General features: G+C 42.7%; 1 long non-coding RNA gene across 1 annotated transcript; it reads right to left on the bottom strand.

Annotated features, from left to right (window-relative positions):
* Positions 1–1,414: 1,414 nt before the first annotated feature.
* Positions 1,415–15,448, bottom strand: LOC119261230 (uncharacterized). Its single transcript, XR_005128971.2, has 4 exons — positions 15,249–15,448; positions 13,986–14,136; positions 9,541–9,586; positions 1,415–1,547 (listed from the first exon to the last, which is right to left on the bottom strand). It is a non-coding gene; the product is annotated as an uncharacterized LOC119261230 (long non-coding RNA).
* Between the last annotated feature and the right edge of the window lie 678 nt (positions 15,449–16,126).

The raw sequence follows: 16,126 nt of genomic DNA on the forward strand, positions 1-16,126 counted from the left end.
AAAAATACACAGCTTGCTTGCTATCTTTTTTGCACATCTCTAAGTCAATGAAGAAGGCAGAAAAGGATGTTTTTCTGAGTTAATTGGTGGTACACGCTCATCCGAACTGCTGGGTCTGGGGCCTTTCAATGCCAATGGCAAGACTGCCCCCTCGTGGTCAGATGTAGAAAACCACTCTCGAATCTTCTGTAAAATCTGATCCCAAAGGCAGAAACAGCTAGCTTCTACAGTGGGGTGGGTTTCAGAGGGGACAGGATGTGATTGTTTAGATAGAACAGTTAGAGAGGCTAGGGAGGCCGGGGGTTTATTATTTGGAGTAGCTGCTAATGCTCCCAATAGTGTGACTGTAGTTTTAAACTACTGGTTATTTGAGGTTTCTGCGTTGGGAGGTAAGTGTGCAAAGCCTTCTTATGTCATATGGTGGCGGCGATAGAGCAACACAGACTTCAAATGATTTGAAATTGCAGGTGTGATAGTATAACACATTTGTGGGACCCAAACAGAATTTACCAGCAAAAGATAGTACTTGAATGCTCCCCCTCTGCAGAGGCATGAGTTGAACCAAGTTTTTTAATGCCCCTAGTTCATCCTTTCTTGCTCTGAATAAGTACTGCGAATAGTGTCCCAAATACTCCTCTTATATTGGTTTATCAATTGCTTTTATAAATTCCTTTTTACGATTACACCCCAACTAAGCTTGCATAATTATTCAATATTTTATAACTTGGACTCCCTAGATAAAAAGTCCCTCTGGCTCCAGCTTGCTTACTAACTTTTCAGGTGAAATTCGCCAAGTCAGTTGTCCAAGTCTAAGGGCATCAATTTTCTCTTCTCTGCTATGTGGTTAGTAGTTTTGCTCTGCATATCTCCCTGCCAGTGTCATTGACATGAGCCTGTGTGTGTGTGTGAGGTGGGGAGGGAGCAGTGTTGAGAGAACTGGATGTTGAACTTGTTATATGCTTTTCCTTTCATTTTAGCAGCAAGTACCTCTTTCCTCTTATTAACTAGTAATAGGGTCATTCACAGATCACAGATTCACTTCAAAGTAAATAAATAATCCCTATGAATTCATGCCTCATTTACTGTAACATTTAATGGAACCAGGAGCTAGAATCACTCACAGCCCTGAAGCATGTACAGTTGACTGTGTTGTGCTAGAGAATACAGTATTGGTTTCTTTGTGGCAGGTGGCGAATCAAATAAACGCTCCACCTGCATGTCTCCTGGGTTTTCTGTGCCCCATCAGAATGCGTTCTCTGAATAACTGGGCTTGAGAGAGTGAATAATTTACAAGAAAATACTGCATCCTCCTTGCAACATTAACACCAAGAACATTTCTATCACTCCTTTGTCCATTCCTCCTCCATTAATGAAATTTCACATCAGAAAATGCAAATCTTTTCCAACTGGCATTTATTGGGATCACGCCATGTTGACTAGAAGCTTGCTTGAGTCCAGTGTGATGAACAGCCAGCCAACTGGTACGCTCCTCTTCCACATCTCTTCCCAGAGTGGAGGGTCAGCACAGCAGAAGTGGGGTGTCCATCCTGCAGGGGCCCCGAGAGCAGCATGACTTTCAGAGTATGGTGAAAACACAAACACACACACACACACACACACACACACAGTATTTCTGGGATAATGCACTGAGACATTAAGAATAGGTGAGCCCTGAGGAGGACAAGCAGAGTGCCTGGTTTGGGGGAGACCTGGCCACTTCCATATCCACTTTTCAGCTGTATTGCTATTTTTCTGCCAGTGAGCTTGTGAATACATGATCACATACGTGAAAAAACCAGATGCCAGGCAGACCCACATAGAACAATGTGTCAAATGGAGACAGTGTGAGCATTCCTGAAAATTCTCAATGGGCAAAGGAAGTCGTAAAGCACTGAGTGATATTTATATGGTGTATACAGTGGATGGGTGTGTATCTTTAGGAAAAAAGTATGAAAACCTGAAAAACCAATGTAGTTGAAAATTATTATCTGCAAGGCTTTCAAGGTGAAGGAAACATAGGAAACATAGGTTATTTCCAGCTTTTGATTGGATTTTTATAGGTTATTTCCAGCTTTTTATTGGTCAGATAGGTCAGATAGGGGGTGGTTTCATGGGGGATGGAACATAGTCATTTGTGTGGAGCTCTTCCTACAGACTCCTACCCCACCTCCTGTCTCCCGCTGACCTCTCTCTGGAAGGTGTTTTCTGCCCCCAGAGGCTGGGTGAGGCTCCCTTGCACCCCCCTAGCATTCTCTTCTTACATCTGCCTGACAGCTGTCACTTTGCATTTGGACTGCTTAGATTTTATCTGACCTTAGCTGGCTGTAATCAATTCAAGGATCTATTTCTATATTTTAAGCACAGTTTCTGACATCTAATAGGTTCTGAAATCAGTTTTTATTAAATGGAAGGAAGGAAGGGGAAATGAATGGAGGTATCCATGAAAGAGGTGGTGGTTTGGACCTCATTGGAGAACAGGATGTCCCAGGATGTTGTATCACCTGGGACAAGGCTTTTTTCCACTAGGTTTGCCATGTTGTTCTGGTAGCCTCTTTTATTTAGACAAGAAAAAAAGCAAGGGTTTATGGGTAGGTAAAAAATAGAAACCTGATTAAAAGTAATTAAAATAAACCTAAGTTTGGGAATCCACTCCAGCACTCTGGATGAGAACACCCCAGCAGGTCCTGAAGGAGATCAGAGGGCTCTGGGATCTGCGAGGAGGCGCTGGGTTCCATGGCTGGGGCTCGCCCGTGGCTCTCCCCTGTGGCTGCTGTTCCAGGCCACGCCAGCGGGACCCGCGCTGCAGTTGCTGCTTTCCACCCTCCCTTCTGTACCTTTCCTTCCTTGCCACGCACACATTATTTCTCCTTGACTCCAGGCCGTCCTCAGGTGCAGAAATCCTGCAGCTTCAGTTCCTTAGGCCCAGCCTCTCTTTTCCTGGATCTTCAGGTGCTGTCTCTTTCTGCCCACGGAGATGTCAGCCCAGATGTCCCTGGTTCAGAGACTCTGCACCCCTCAACTCCACGTAGCTGAGTTTCTATGACCTGCCTGCTTGCTCTGATCAGAACACCTGCCACAGTCATGCGTGTCCACGGACGAGCCGCTGCCCTTCCCTGCTCGCGAGAGGCCAGGCTCCGGGAGAGCAGAGCTTGCCCCTGCACCCACTGCCCTCCTGCCGGGAAAGGACCCCAAGCGCCAGGAGGGCACTGGCTGGCGGGTGTGTCCTTCAGGGCTGGCTGATGGTGTGCCCGTTCAGAGAGACCATTCTCTTAAGACTCCTCCTGCTTGGACGTACCTGAAGACCAGACTCGTTCTGCACCTACTGCCTCATCTTATCATTTTGGTGTTTTGCTCAGTCTAAGTCTCATCTCCCCCTTTTTGGTTGTGTGACTTGAGGCAGATTGCTTGATTTTTCCCAGCCTCACCTTCCTCATCTGTGAAATGGGGTAGGGAGAGCGCCAGCCCCACGGGTTTCTTGTGAAAAATAGGTGCTGATGACTTAACACAGCCTGACTTCTGGTAAATGCTCTAGAAGTGTTACTTAGTGTCTTTTACTAGGGACATAACATTGTTTTCATGACTAAAATCTGGACTCAGAGGCTCCTTTATATGCAAACATGCAGTTTCTTAAAGATTTTTCCTGTGCTGCTGTTCCTGTGCCCGCGGGGCTTCTGCTGGGGTGGAGGAGAGTCCTTGGTCTCAGGAGAGGTTGGTGGCACTGTTCTGATGATCCTATTGCACAAGTAGTGAGTTTTTTCACCAAGGATGGTTTAAATCTTTCTTTACTATCAAAATTTTAGAATTTGACCCCCCTGGTGGCCCAGGGGTTAAAGACAGCGCCGTCGAGCTATGGCCAGCCACTGCAACATGAGGTCCATCCCCCAGCTGGCCAGGGAGCAACCCGCATGGCACAGCAGACCTCTCCTGACTCGCCCTCTGCTCCCCTCAGGAGTGTATTTCAGTAGATCTGCCTGTTCTGCAACCCACTCTGTCTCTGGTGAATCCTCTTGCCCACTCCCCCCCACCTCTAGCCTATACCCCAGTTCTTGTATGCAATCAAGAAATAAATCTTTAAAAAAAAATCCCCCAAAACCAAAATTTTAGAACTTGTCTTCTAAACTCTCTGACTGGATCTTAAAACAAACTACAGCACAAACCCACGCCGCCTAGGGGGGAGTGTGGTGTGTGGTGTGGATATTTCTGCTGCAGCATAAGGCTGAGCCCCTTCCTTTGGGCAGCATCTAGGCCTGCTGCTGCGGGCCAGGCACTGCTGCAGTCTGGGGCATGACCTGCTATACAGGGCTGCTCACCATTTATATTTATGTCCTGACGGGAGGGCGTGCACTGGCCGCTTCACAGAGGACTTGCTGTGGCCGTTTCCAGAGGGGGCTGTCCCTTTAAGGGCTCTGGCTGTGCGCTGGGATTGTTCCTCTCTGGGAGAGCTTTGCCCTGCCTTTGCAGCATTAGATATGGATAAGCCATCTGCTAAGTGGTTTGACATTTCAGTATGATTTAAACCGATTGACATTGACAGCTTCATGCCAAAGTGTGTTAATTCTTAATCAGAAATAATATCCCCCCGGACCAATGAATGTGTTCAGCATTAATTGGCAATGGCTGCCTGTCAGCTCTCCATGAGAAGCTGTGGCTAGAGAGCAAAGACTCAAACAGTTTAGGGGAAAATGTGTTTTTGAAGCAGCCATATCAAAGAGAATTTATGATCCTGTGTGTAAAACTATATTTTATTCATGGGCCCTCCATGCCTTCATCCAAATAGCATTCTGAATTGGGAGAAGATATTTGCACGTCACATGTCTGACAAGGGGTTAATTTCCAAAATATATAAAGAACTCATACAACTCAAGAACAACAGAAAAACAAACGACCCAGTCCAAACATGGGCAAAAGACCTCAATAGTTTCTCCGAAGAAGAATGCATTCAGATGATCTTTAGGCACATGAGAAAAAGGATCAGCATCATTTACCATCAGGGAAATGCAAATGGAAACCACAATGAGATACCACCTCACAGCTGTGAGAATGGCTTATATCAAAAAGACTGGAAACAACAGATGTTGATGAGGATGTGGGGAGAAAGGAACTCTCATCCATGGTTATGGAATGTAATTTGGTGCAGTCTCTATGGAAAACAGTATGGGGAGACCTTAAAAAAAAAAAAATGGAAATACCATATGGCCCAGCAAGACCATTGCTAGATATTTAGCCACAGAATATGAAAACTCTAATATGAAAAGATAGATGCACGCCTGTGTTCACAATAGCCAAGTCATGGAACCAACATAGAGGTTCATCAACAGAAATTATGGAACATATACTCACTGGAATACTGCTAAGCTATTAAAAAAGGTGAAATCATGCCTTTTGGGAGAAAACAAATGGATCTGGAGGTGATTATGTTCAGTGAAATAATCAGAAAGTGAAAGACAGACATTGGATGGTTTCACTTATGTGTGGAATTTAAATAACCAAGGAGCACATACTGGCAAAGCACAGCAAAACAATCCTTAGAATCTGTGAAAAATATACTGATTTCCAGAGAGATTGGGGGAGGGAGGAGCAGGGAAAGAAAGGAGAAGAAAGCCCTTTGGCACAGGAGTTTTGGTGGAAGGTGAGTAAATGTGCACACATGGAGGTGTGCAAATGTACCCTTAAAGTTTTATAGTGATGCAAGATACCTGGCATTACGGATCACCTACTGTGCATACGAGCCTTGGGCTGCAGAGCCTTGGGCTCCTCCTACAGGAGCCATAGTCTGATGGGATCATGTGAGGAAAGACTGAGTGTTCCATGTGGTCAGTTCCTTGATGATCTCAAGCTGCCACGGGGCTATATCCCTTGCTATAGTTGGGCTAATTCTGCAGGAAATAGTTTAAGGTTTTGCACAGGAAATGAAAAGAGATGTTTCTGCATATTGGGGAAATCCATTTCATCATTTATCGATAGAATTCTACTTCCTCATTAGGACTCTGCCTGTCAACACATATTCAGACGCCCTCTGCTGTTGCCACAGGGCTTAACAAATGTGCCTTTCTGGGGAGACTGCAGCTGGGCTTAGTGGACTCGGGGCGAAGGCTGCCAGCTGTCTTCTCCCAGTTTGTCAGGCTGGGCTCTAGACGGTGTCCCAGTTTTTTCTCAGAAAGGGGAGTCACACTCCCCTTTTTGTCCTGTGAATCATCGAATCCTGTCCATCTTCTGTCACTTACACATCTCTCTGATGTAGAAATAACTTTCTCATCTGATTTTAATCAGTCGGGATGCCCCTTGGCATCAGGTGTTTCTCATGCTTTGCAAAACTTGGGAACCATTGTTTTGTGCAAATAAATCAGAGTCTCCGGGGGGTGAGACCGGGGCTTCACTCAAGTTTCCCAGATGATGCCTTTGCCCCCGCCCCTCCTCCATTTTCAGAATTACTGCTGTGTGCTGTCGCACAGCACATCCCGAACACCAGTACGTACGCATTACCTGGAGAACTTGCCAAGATGTGAGTGCTGACTCTAATTCCAAGGTGAGGTCTGAGACCCTGCATTCCTGCAAAGCTAAAAGGGGCCACCCCTGTGCTGGACTGAGGACCCCTCCGAGAGCAGCAAAAGGCTAGGATTCTGCCAGAGCCTCATGAACACTTGCATTCAAACCACTGCTCTGCTACGTCTGTGTCATGTTTCTAAAAATTGATCCATCCCCAAAGCTTTCCCTTTAGCAAACTATGAATGCTTTCCAGGATGACCCGTTAACTTGCTCAGGTTTTATCTCTAGCCACTCCCTCCACTGAACATCCACCCCAGCCTGATGCTTGAGTTTTTGTAACCACTGTTGCTCCCTCTGTCCTGGGGGGAGATGAGGCTGGGACATTTTTATCATATCCTGGCAAAAAGTTGCTTACTTTAGCAAACTGGTCCAACCACTATGGAGAGCTGTGTGGAGATTTCTGGACCTACTAAACATGGAGCTTCCATATGATCCAGCAATTCCACTCCTAGGTATTTACCCAAAGGACACAGAAACATCAATTCCAAAGAGCACCTGCACCCCTATGTTTATAGCAGCTCTATTTACAATAGCTAAGCTTTGGAAACAGCCCAAATGCCCAAAAATAGATGACTGGATCAAGAAGATGTGGTACATATACACCGTGGAATATTACTCAGCATTCAAAAAAGATAAACACATGCATTTTGCAGCAACATGGATGGCACTGGAAGGGATCATGCTCAGCGAAATAAGCCAGAAAGAAAAAGAAAAATACCGGATGGTCTCACTCATAGCAGGAATCTAGAAAATTTAAATAAGACAGCAGGAAAATGAATAACTATAAGAAAGTGAAAATCAAAATCAACAAAAAACTATGAACCAGAGACACTTTTTGGTGGGTGGGGGGCGGGAGGGGAGGGATTGGGGTCAGAATGGGGGGGTTGTAATTGTATGGGGAATATAAACATAAAATTTATTATTAAAAAAAAAGTTGCTTACTTTAGCTTAGACATCACCCTTCTAACTTTTCTTCCCTAGCCCTTCTGCAACCTGGATCAGCGATCCCTTCTATCTGCTCACAATTATCCAGTTTATTATCATCTTTGCTCACTTGCATGTCTCAGTCATGAAGAAGAAGGCTTGTCTCCCTTGCACATTGGAGTTTCCTAGTATTTGACACCCGATCGTGTCAATAAATATTTATTACATAGAAGAACAGATACAATGAATATTAAATTATTTTTTATTGAATCAATAAACAGCATTAATATTTGCTGAGGAGCTACAACTTTGGTAGAAATATCTCCATCTTCCTTCCCTCCCTCCCTTCTTTATTCCTTCCTCATCCAACTGATAAGGTTTTCATAAAGCTATCATAAGATAATTTATGCAAAGAGTTTAGCATTTTGCCTGACACCTATTGGGCACTCAATAAATATTTTTGGGTATCATAATTCTTAATAATGGTCTGATTTCTGGCCTTCCTCCATGATTCCCTTAGATAGGTTGCTCATAGCAAGAACTGTTACCAAGTCAACTTTGAAAGGATGTGAAATGAAATAAGGGCTTGATGATGCAAATTCAAAAGTAGCATCAAAGCTGAGAAATACAATTGCTACTTGAAATGATTTTTTACTGCATGCCGAGCTTGATGCAAGATTCAAATTAGACTCTAAAGCTCTAGATCCATGACCTTGAGAATAAATACCTTGTTAAGGAAAAAAAAATATTCTCTTTCAACTTTGCTACAGTCAGTACCAAGAGAACCATCAGTTTAGGGGTTTGCACCCTTAGGCATCCTGTGTTGAAAGGCATACAAGGTTGCTATAGCACCACCTACTTTAGGAGTATTTTTATGCAGATGTCCTTGTAAAAGATAGTGGTGTTGTGCTTATGAGTGAAACATCACTTGTAAACTCCAGTTTGCATCTTTTGTGTCTAGAATAAACATTCAGTGTGATTTGTATGGCAGTCAAGGAATCCATATGTGGATATTAGAAAGGACTTATCCGTATAAAAACTATCTTTATATCTTTTTTGGTTGTTTATAGTGACTAGAGTACAAAGACAAAAAGAGAATTTGTTGTCCACAGAGAGTTTTTTTTTTCCTCCAGAATTTTAGAAAGCAAGGACAAAAATCCAAAGAAAGGATTTGTGGAATAACTTGGTTTGGCAGAATGTCAACATTTCTTAGGACTGGCTCAAACCCTTGAGAGTGTCTTCAGGTATCCCAGGAAGAGAGTTGCATATATTTACTTTAAACTCTTGAGAAATGAGTCCTTAGTTCTTTTTGAACTCCTTCCCATAATAATATTAAAGGGAGTTAGGACAGGTCTATGAGCATGCCTGTCACAAATGAACAAGCGGTTTCCACATATTTTTGGAAGATGGAAAAGTAGACAAGACACGGAAGCTTAGACATATGTCAGAAGTTGTGTATGCAGGTACAACTAGTCTGCCTGGTGCAGCTGTCAACAGCTCTTGGCTAATTCTTAGGGATTACCATTGGACCTATAGGGCTGAAATTGGCAAGATAGACTAAGGGTTCATTGGTGGGACAATTGCACCAATGGGTCATATCATCAGCCTCTCCTATGCCTTTGAAATAACTGGTGGATTTAAAAAGATGTACTTGGCTAAAATTTTTTGGCCCGCTCATCCTTCTGTTTTCCTCAAGGCAGATCTGCACAGGCAGTAATGTTCTCAGCTGCCACATAGCAAGGACACTATAATTCTCATTGCAATCAGAAGTGGTAACACCTCATTCAATAAATTTCACTTGCCTTTGAGTCTTTGGGAAGACAACGTTGTGCAATGACAAGAGCAGGCTCCCCCAGATGGCCTCTCTTCTCCATCCCCTTCCCAGCAACCATCCCTCTCAGGACTAGCAGACCAGGGCTCTGCTCAGGAGTCTTACTAGTAGGCTTGGGCAGTTCCAGGCAGCAGGGGGCAGAGTTGGACCCCTTCTCTGCACAGGGTCCCAGCAGCACTTCCCTCTTCCCTCCCTGCCTTTGCCATGTGATCCCCAGGTGTTCTGCATTTGCCTCTCACCTTTTGTGAGCCGTTTGTGGGTGATGCTTGGAACACTGGAATCCTGCTGGAGAACAGAATGGAGATGAACGCGGTCGTGTAACTGAACTTGGTGTTTGGTAGGGTGTGTAAAAGGGAGGTTTGCTTTTTTTAAAAATAAAGATATTCTGTGTTCTTTCATTTGTTCCCATTTGCATATGTGATTTTTTTTAAAGATGGTATTGATTTTTGTATAAAAGAACTGGGGTGTAGGCCAGAGGTGCGGGAGGGTGAGAGGATTCACTAGAGACAGAGTGGGGAACAGAACAGGCAGACTGACTGAAACACACTGCTGAGGGGAGCAGCGGGAGAGACAGGAGAGGTCTGCTGCGCCATGTGGGTTAGCTCCCTGGCCGGGGATCGAACTCAGGCTGTTATGATGGCCTAGGCCACCAGAGAGGCCCCCTGCAAAAGAGGGAAGGAAAAAGGAAGGGAAGGTATAAGAGAGGGGAAAAAAAGAGGGAAGAAAAGGAGGGAGGCAAGAAAGGAGGAGGGCAACTTTGTAGAGCCCTATGTATAATAGCACCGTCACCTCCACAACCACTTGCCCAACATTGCTGTCCCATCTGCCACCACCATGACTACAGCGCGGCTTTACTTTGCTATGTGTTTTGAATGCATTATTCAATTTAATCTATTTAATTTTTAGTCTCCTAGAAACGAAGATTGATAAATTCTGACCAATAACTCCCCTGATACCAATCTCTTTCTTCCATTTTAAATCTAATTTGAGAAATAATGGCCATCTGCACATTTTCTATCAGATATTTAACTGTATTAGGACACTGATTATTTAGAAAGAAAATTATCAGCAGCAATACAATATCATCCTTCAGTATTCGAAGAACTGACATGTGAAAGGTAATTAGATCTTTCTCAGATGCTAAAGAGCAGGCTGACAGTGGGCCCTGTAGCACCCTGACACAGAGTACCCCTTTTTAGTATGCACCACAGCAGATTCTGGCCCAAGAACCTTTTGGGGTGGGGCTGTATTTGCTAATCTCAGTGTTTCTTCTGCCTTCAGGAGCCTCTGACCTTCCCTACCTGAGGCCATGCTTAGGAGTTAGCTGGGAAATGCCAGATAATACTTTTCTTATGATGTGAATAGAAATCATCCTGAGATCAAAAAAAAAAAAAAAAATCAGTCCAAGTTGTTTGACTTCCAGTTTCCATTTCTTACCTCACAATTAAAGTATTATTTGTAGCAGCTTCTTGATGTATAAAAAACCCAAGTTTAAAGGTCATCTGAAGAGTAATACACATATCAGAGCACACAACAGTGGCTTATTTAAAAACCAACAAACAAAAATCCTGTCTTAGCCTAAAAGATGGGGTTTCCAATAAGAAAGGAAATAGATGATGTCATCACCTCCTCTTTTCTACTCTGCAAGGCAGATATCCCCACCACCCCAAAGCTGCTAGGATACAGGATGCTGTTTCTGTTTGCCAGGTTAATGGGTTGTCTCACCTTCATATTCGTATTGGCAAAATGAAAAGAGAAACTGTTATTCCAGTTCTTGGGGACTTGACAAAAAATTGCCTGCTTTGGAGAGTTAAGCTTCTAAAACAAGCAGTGCAAGGAAGACAAGCTTCTATTTTTGCTAATTTTGAGTCCTCACAACTTTGATTCTGTTATTTCTCCTTTATTAAGCTGTTTCTTAGCTTCTTATCTAAATTTGTGTAAAGAAGTATAGAATATTCCGCTAACACTAAATATAATGAGAATGTTTCCAAAATAATAGACTTGAATTTATAATTAACACCACCCATGTTCACAAATCTTGGGGAAATGAAAAATCAAATGGCCTGTCTCATTTGGCTAACAGCTGGGTCCACAGGGCCTCCTATTAGTCATAATTTTAGTTTTAATTTAGGAATGCTCAGTCACTCCAATTAGGAATAATCCAATGGATTAGTCAGCCTGGTGGTATGCTGTCCAGATGAGTCTAGTCAAAAGGAAATAAAGTTGCAAAAATGTATTTTAAAAGATATGGATATCTTAGCAATGTTTGCATTTGCATGAACAAATCTTTGAGACTTTATCCTGAAGAAAGTAAGGAAAGTGAAAGGAAACGAATTGGAGAACAGTTTGATACGTGCTATGATATGTTCATCTCCATGCAGCTCAGCTTCAAGCTATTGTTACTGAAAACAGTTTTGGAGAATCATCCTACAAATCTCTGCTACAATAGATTTCTCCCTCTCTCTTTTCCTCCCTCCCTTGCTCCCTCTTTCCTGCCACTGTCCTTTCTTTCCATGTTGTCAACCAGATTATAAAAATTCAAATCTGTGTGATGAGAGCATCTTAGTGATTTAAATGTTCAGTGTTGGAAGTTTTATGAAACATTCTTAGATTTCTCCTCCTTCATTGCCACCATGCCCCCTTTTTAAAATATCAATGCACATCTATTTTGTTTTGAGATACCTAACTATTTTCCTTTTTTCAATAGTCTTATACAGAATCATCTAGGCTACCTGGTTAGATCCTTTTCCAGCAAAAATTCCTTTGCAAAATCACCCAAAACCAGAACTATGCAATGCTTTTGTTAACTTTGGCATTTTAACTATGTCCTTTCACAACTTGAAAGTAATGTAATTGATGAAAAGATCTCAAAAGACCAAATCAAAAATAAAATGTCTCTTAAATGGCACAAGATACTGCTTTTCATGTTTCCAAAGGAAGGTACACACTTTCTAAATCTCACATTTCAGTAACAGTTTCTCGTACGGTGACTGAAAAACTAAGCAAAAGGTAGCCTGGATGACGTGTGTCAGAAGTTTACTTTCTTGTTCCCACGGTTTTCCTACCCTCCACTGCTCCCAGCCTTGTCTAAGTGTCCTGCATGTTCTAGCACCTGCCTGTCTCCTCAGGTGCAAATGTCTGGTCTGTCACAGTGCGGCACATTTTTGAGAATTCCGAGTAGAATGTTTCTCAGGAACACCATTCTTCACAGGCCCAGGTTTCAGATTTGGAGGTTTATTCACACACGCGTGTTTATGTTGCACATGGCTTTTGCAATATTCGTATGAACACACCTGTGGGCACCTCCATACATATGCACACATATGCGCAGGGCGAGGGCTGGCAGCTACACAGCCTTCTGGTTTTGTTATTTGCTTAGTGGTAGATGTTACTGTATAAACCATCTAAACGGGGCCTCCCTGGTGGCACAGGTGGTTGAGCGCTGCACTGTGAAGCTGTCTGCAGTCTCTGCCGCACTGGTTCCATCCTGGCCAGCCTCGGAGCAACCCACATGGCGCGGTAGACCTCTCCTGTCTCGCCCGCTGCTCCCCTCAGGAGTATATTTCAGTCAGTCTGCCTGTTCTGTTCCCCATTCTATTTCTGGTGAATCCTCTCACCCTCCTGCGCCTCTGGCCTGTACCCCATTTCCTGTATAAATAAATAAATCTTAAAAAAAATAAATCATCTAAACAGGCTCTCTCACCAGCTAATATAACAGGCACCATATCCTTGAAAGGAGACTCCTTGCCAAAGACCAGAGTTGTCTTGGTAATGTGTGTTTGGACACCTGGCTTTTCATTACATTTTGTAAGTTGCTGTTTATTTTACTAATAGACAACTTGTAGTATGAATAGGAAGAATAACAGCTCTAATTTTTTTTTTTTGTATGTGTTTGTGTATCTTGTGATTGAACTTTGTAGTACTTTCCATTGATGGTATCTTTGAAGGAATTTTTTTCAATCTACATGTCTGTTTTATAATGTTGGAGTTGGAGGCATCGCTCTTCTTCCTGCATATCTGGTTCCCCTTGCTTCTAGATTTGTTGGGGGATTTATTGCTCCCTTGTGGTTAGTTGTAGCCATCGATTTCTGTGGGTGAAATTGATGGGTGGCTCTTCTGTGCCAGAGCATTTAAATACTGTGAACCCCCTTATTCCCTCTCCTTCTCGGTGTCAATGGGGAACTTTCCAAATTGGAAAGTATAAACAGAAGTTTACATAATTTCTTTCAGCTTCCCCAGAGCTAAGCCTCACAGTGTCCGAGGACACATCATGTTGTTAGAACACAAATCCAAATACGATAGGCTACAGACATGGCTGGATTTTTCCTTGGAAGATGGCAGAGGGTTCTGTGTCCCACTTAGCCAGCCACACTTCCATAGATAGATGGGAGCTGGTAGTGGAGTTGCACATTTTTAAGTTATTTATTTATTGATTTAGTTCTTCTTTGTAGCAACCCAAGTCAAAGAGCCAGAGGCTTCAATATTGGGTACTGTGACACAGTACCCTGGTGTGCCACAGTTAGAATATCACAAAGTGTTTCTCTCTCAACAGATTTGGAAGCCCTGATATTAGAATGACATGAATGATTAGGACATGGATGTGGCTTCTCCAATTCTGAGAAAGGAAATTTGTTTTGAAAAGACTAGCAAAAGAAAGGGTTTATTTCAGTGATTTTAAAGTTACCTTGAATTTATGTTTGTGTTGACCTTCAGCTTCAAACACTTTCTTGTAGGGAATTGATTTTAGAGGTTCCCTCAGGAAGTCCCAAAGGCAGTCTTCAGTGCCTCAATTTTGAGACAAGAATAGTAGTAGGCATGAGGGATGTGGTCAGCGTCTAAAAAAGGATTTAAAAAACTATGTTACAAGACAATTTTTAACTGAGTCAATATAATGATTACAGAGAGGCATTTAAATGACCTGATACAATCATTCCCTCTACGCTTACTCACAATGCATTTGCTGAGAGTTTATTCCACCTACTTAATGCTAGGTGCTGGCTTGCAAAGAGCAGGATGCTGTTTCTATCCTGAGAGAATTCATAAGTCAGGGGAGGAGACAACCCATCAGTGATGGAGAAATGAAGTATGGCAACAGACATGCAGGGTTCTTGGTCTTCCAGCCCTGGCTTTGCTTACCCTCCATCAACTTTAGCTTTCTCTTTGTAATGTGAAAAATTCAAATTGCCATCATGTAGAGTTATTTTGAAGGTTAAATGAGATTATGTACAGAAAGCACTGAGTGCATTGCTTGGCACCTCAGTGCTAGAGATGATAGCTCTCTTTTCTAGTTTGAATGGAATTGTCAAACTCAGTAGATGTTGATTGTTTTGCCTTAAGATTTAGTGCAGAACAAAAGGAGATGTTCAAGTTATGCAGAGACTCTGCAGTCTTCTTTTACATGTTTTCATAGTCACAACCCCTTCCTAGTTCTGAATTTTCATTATTTAATAAAACAAATTCACTGAGTACCTACTCCGTCATCGCATTCGGCTCTTTAGTGTGAGAAGGCCTCCCAATACACCGAGAAAGGAAATGAACACAGTATGAGACCAAGTTTTCTGAAACTCAAATCAGGAAATATGACCTGGCAAATACCCATGTGCTTTTGGGGGTGTTGAGATCGACTGTTTGAAATTGATTGTCATAGAAATGAGAACAGCACATATAGAAGAGGGTCATTTTCTTCCCAGGTTCCTGTCACATCTACTTCACCAACCAATTCCTCCTCCTTGGTCAAATATAAGCTCTTTTCTATAGTCATTTCCTCTACCTACTGGGACATGAAATTGTCAGCCACATACAAATACCTTCAATATCAGAGTGAAAATGATGCCTGCCCAGGGAGAGGTGCTGGGCTGATTCCTACAGGAATTCAGAGACAAAGCAGGTGTCTGTAGTGACAGGCATCTGCTCACTTACCTCCCTACCCACTTCCCTAAACTCTTACCTCCCAGGTCCAGGGGACACGGGCTGCCTCATGTGGTGGTGGGTAAGTTGGAGCAGGGTCAGAGAACCATCAGTAAATCACATTATAAATCTGAAGCGATATTGCTTTTGCAAGTTGTCACAAATTTGGCAAAGTTTTACAAGTGTTTGATTTAAAAACGTAGTTCAAGAAGTTGGGACTTTCTCCATGGTTTGCTGATAGGGACAGACCTAGAATGCAAAATGTTTTCTAAATTCTCTGAAGGCATTCTAATGGAACACTGCATAGTTGCGCACAGGCCTCTGTAGCCCCCATTTGAAGTGAATCAAAATTTTAATTTATTTTAATTAATTATTTTTTTAAAGATTTAGTATGCATACAAGAGCTGGGGTATAGGCCAGAGGTGCAGAAGGGTGAGAGGATTCACCAGAGACAGAGTGGGGAACAGAACAGGCAGACTGAGTGAAATACACTGCTGAGGGGAGCAGTAGGCGAGACAGGAGAGGTCTGCCGCGCCATGTGGGAATCTCCCTGGCCATCTGGGAATAGAACCTGCACGGCAGAGGCTGCAGACAGCTTAACAGTACTGTGCTCAACCTGCTGCGCCACCAGGAAAGGCCTGAATAGAAAATTCTTTTGTTTTTATTTTCTTTGGAACTTAACAATACATTGCTATACATCCAAACTTGTTGGTATTTTAAGAATTACAGGAAGAGAAATAGGTAATGTGAAATGAAAAAAAAAAAAAAATGAAGGGTTTTTTTTTTCAATTTTCAAGCACCCAACCAAATAAAACTTGAAAAAGAAATATAGAATAGTCAAAGAAAATAGAATGAAGAAATTAATGAAATGAGAGAAATATGCAATAATAAGAAAAAAACTCAAAATTCTTTCTTTCA

This window comes from Talpa occidentalis, unplaced genomic scaffold (genome assembly GCF_014898055.3).
Source record: "Talpa occidentalis isolate TD23 unplaced genomic scaffold, MPIMG_talOcc4v2.1 talOcc4.6, whole genome shotgun sequence".
Classification (NCBI taxonomy): Eukaryota; Metazoa; Chordata; class Mammalia; order Eulipotyphla; family Talpidae; genus Talpa; species Talpa occidentalis.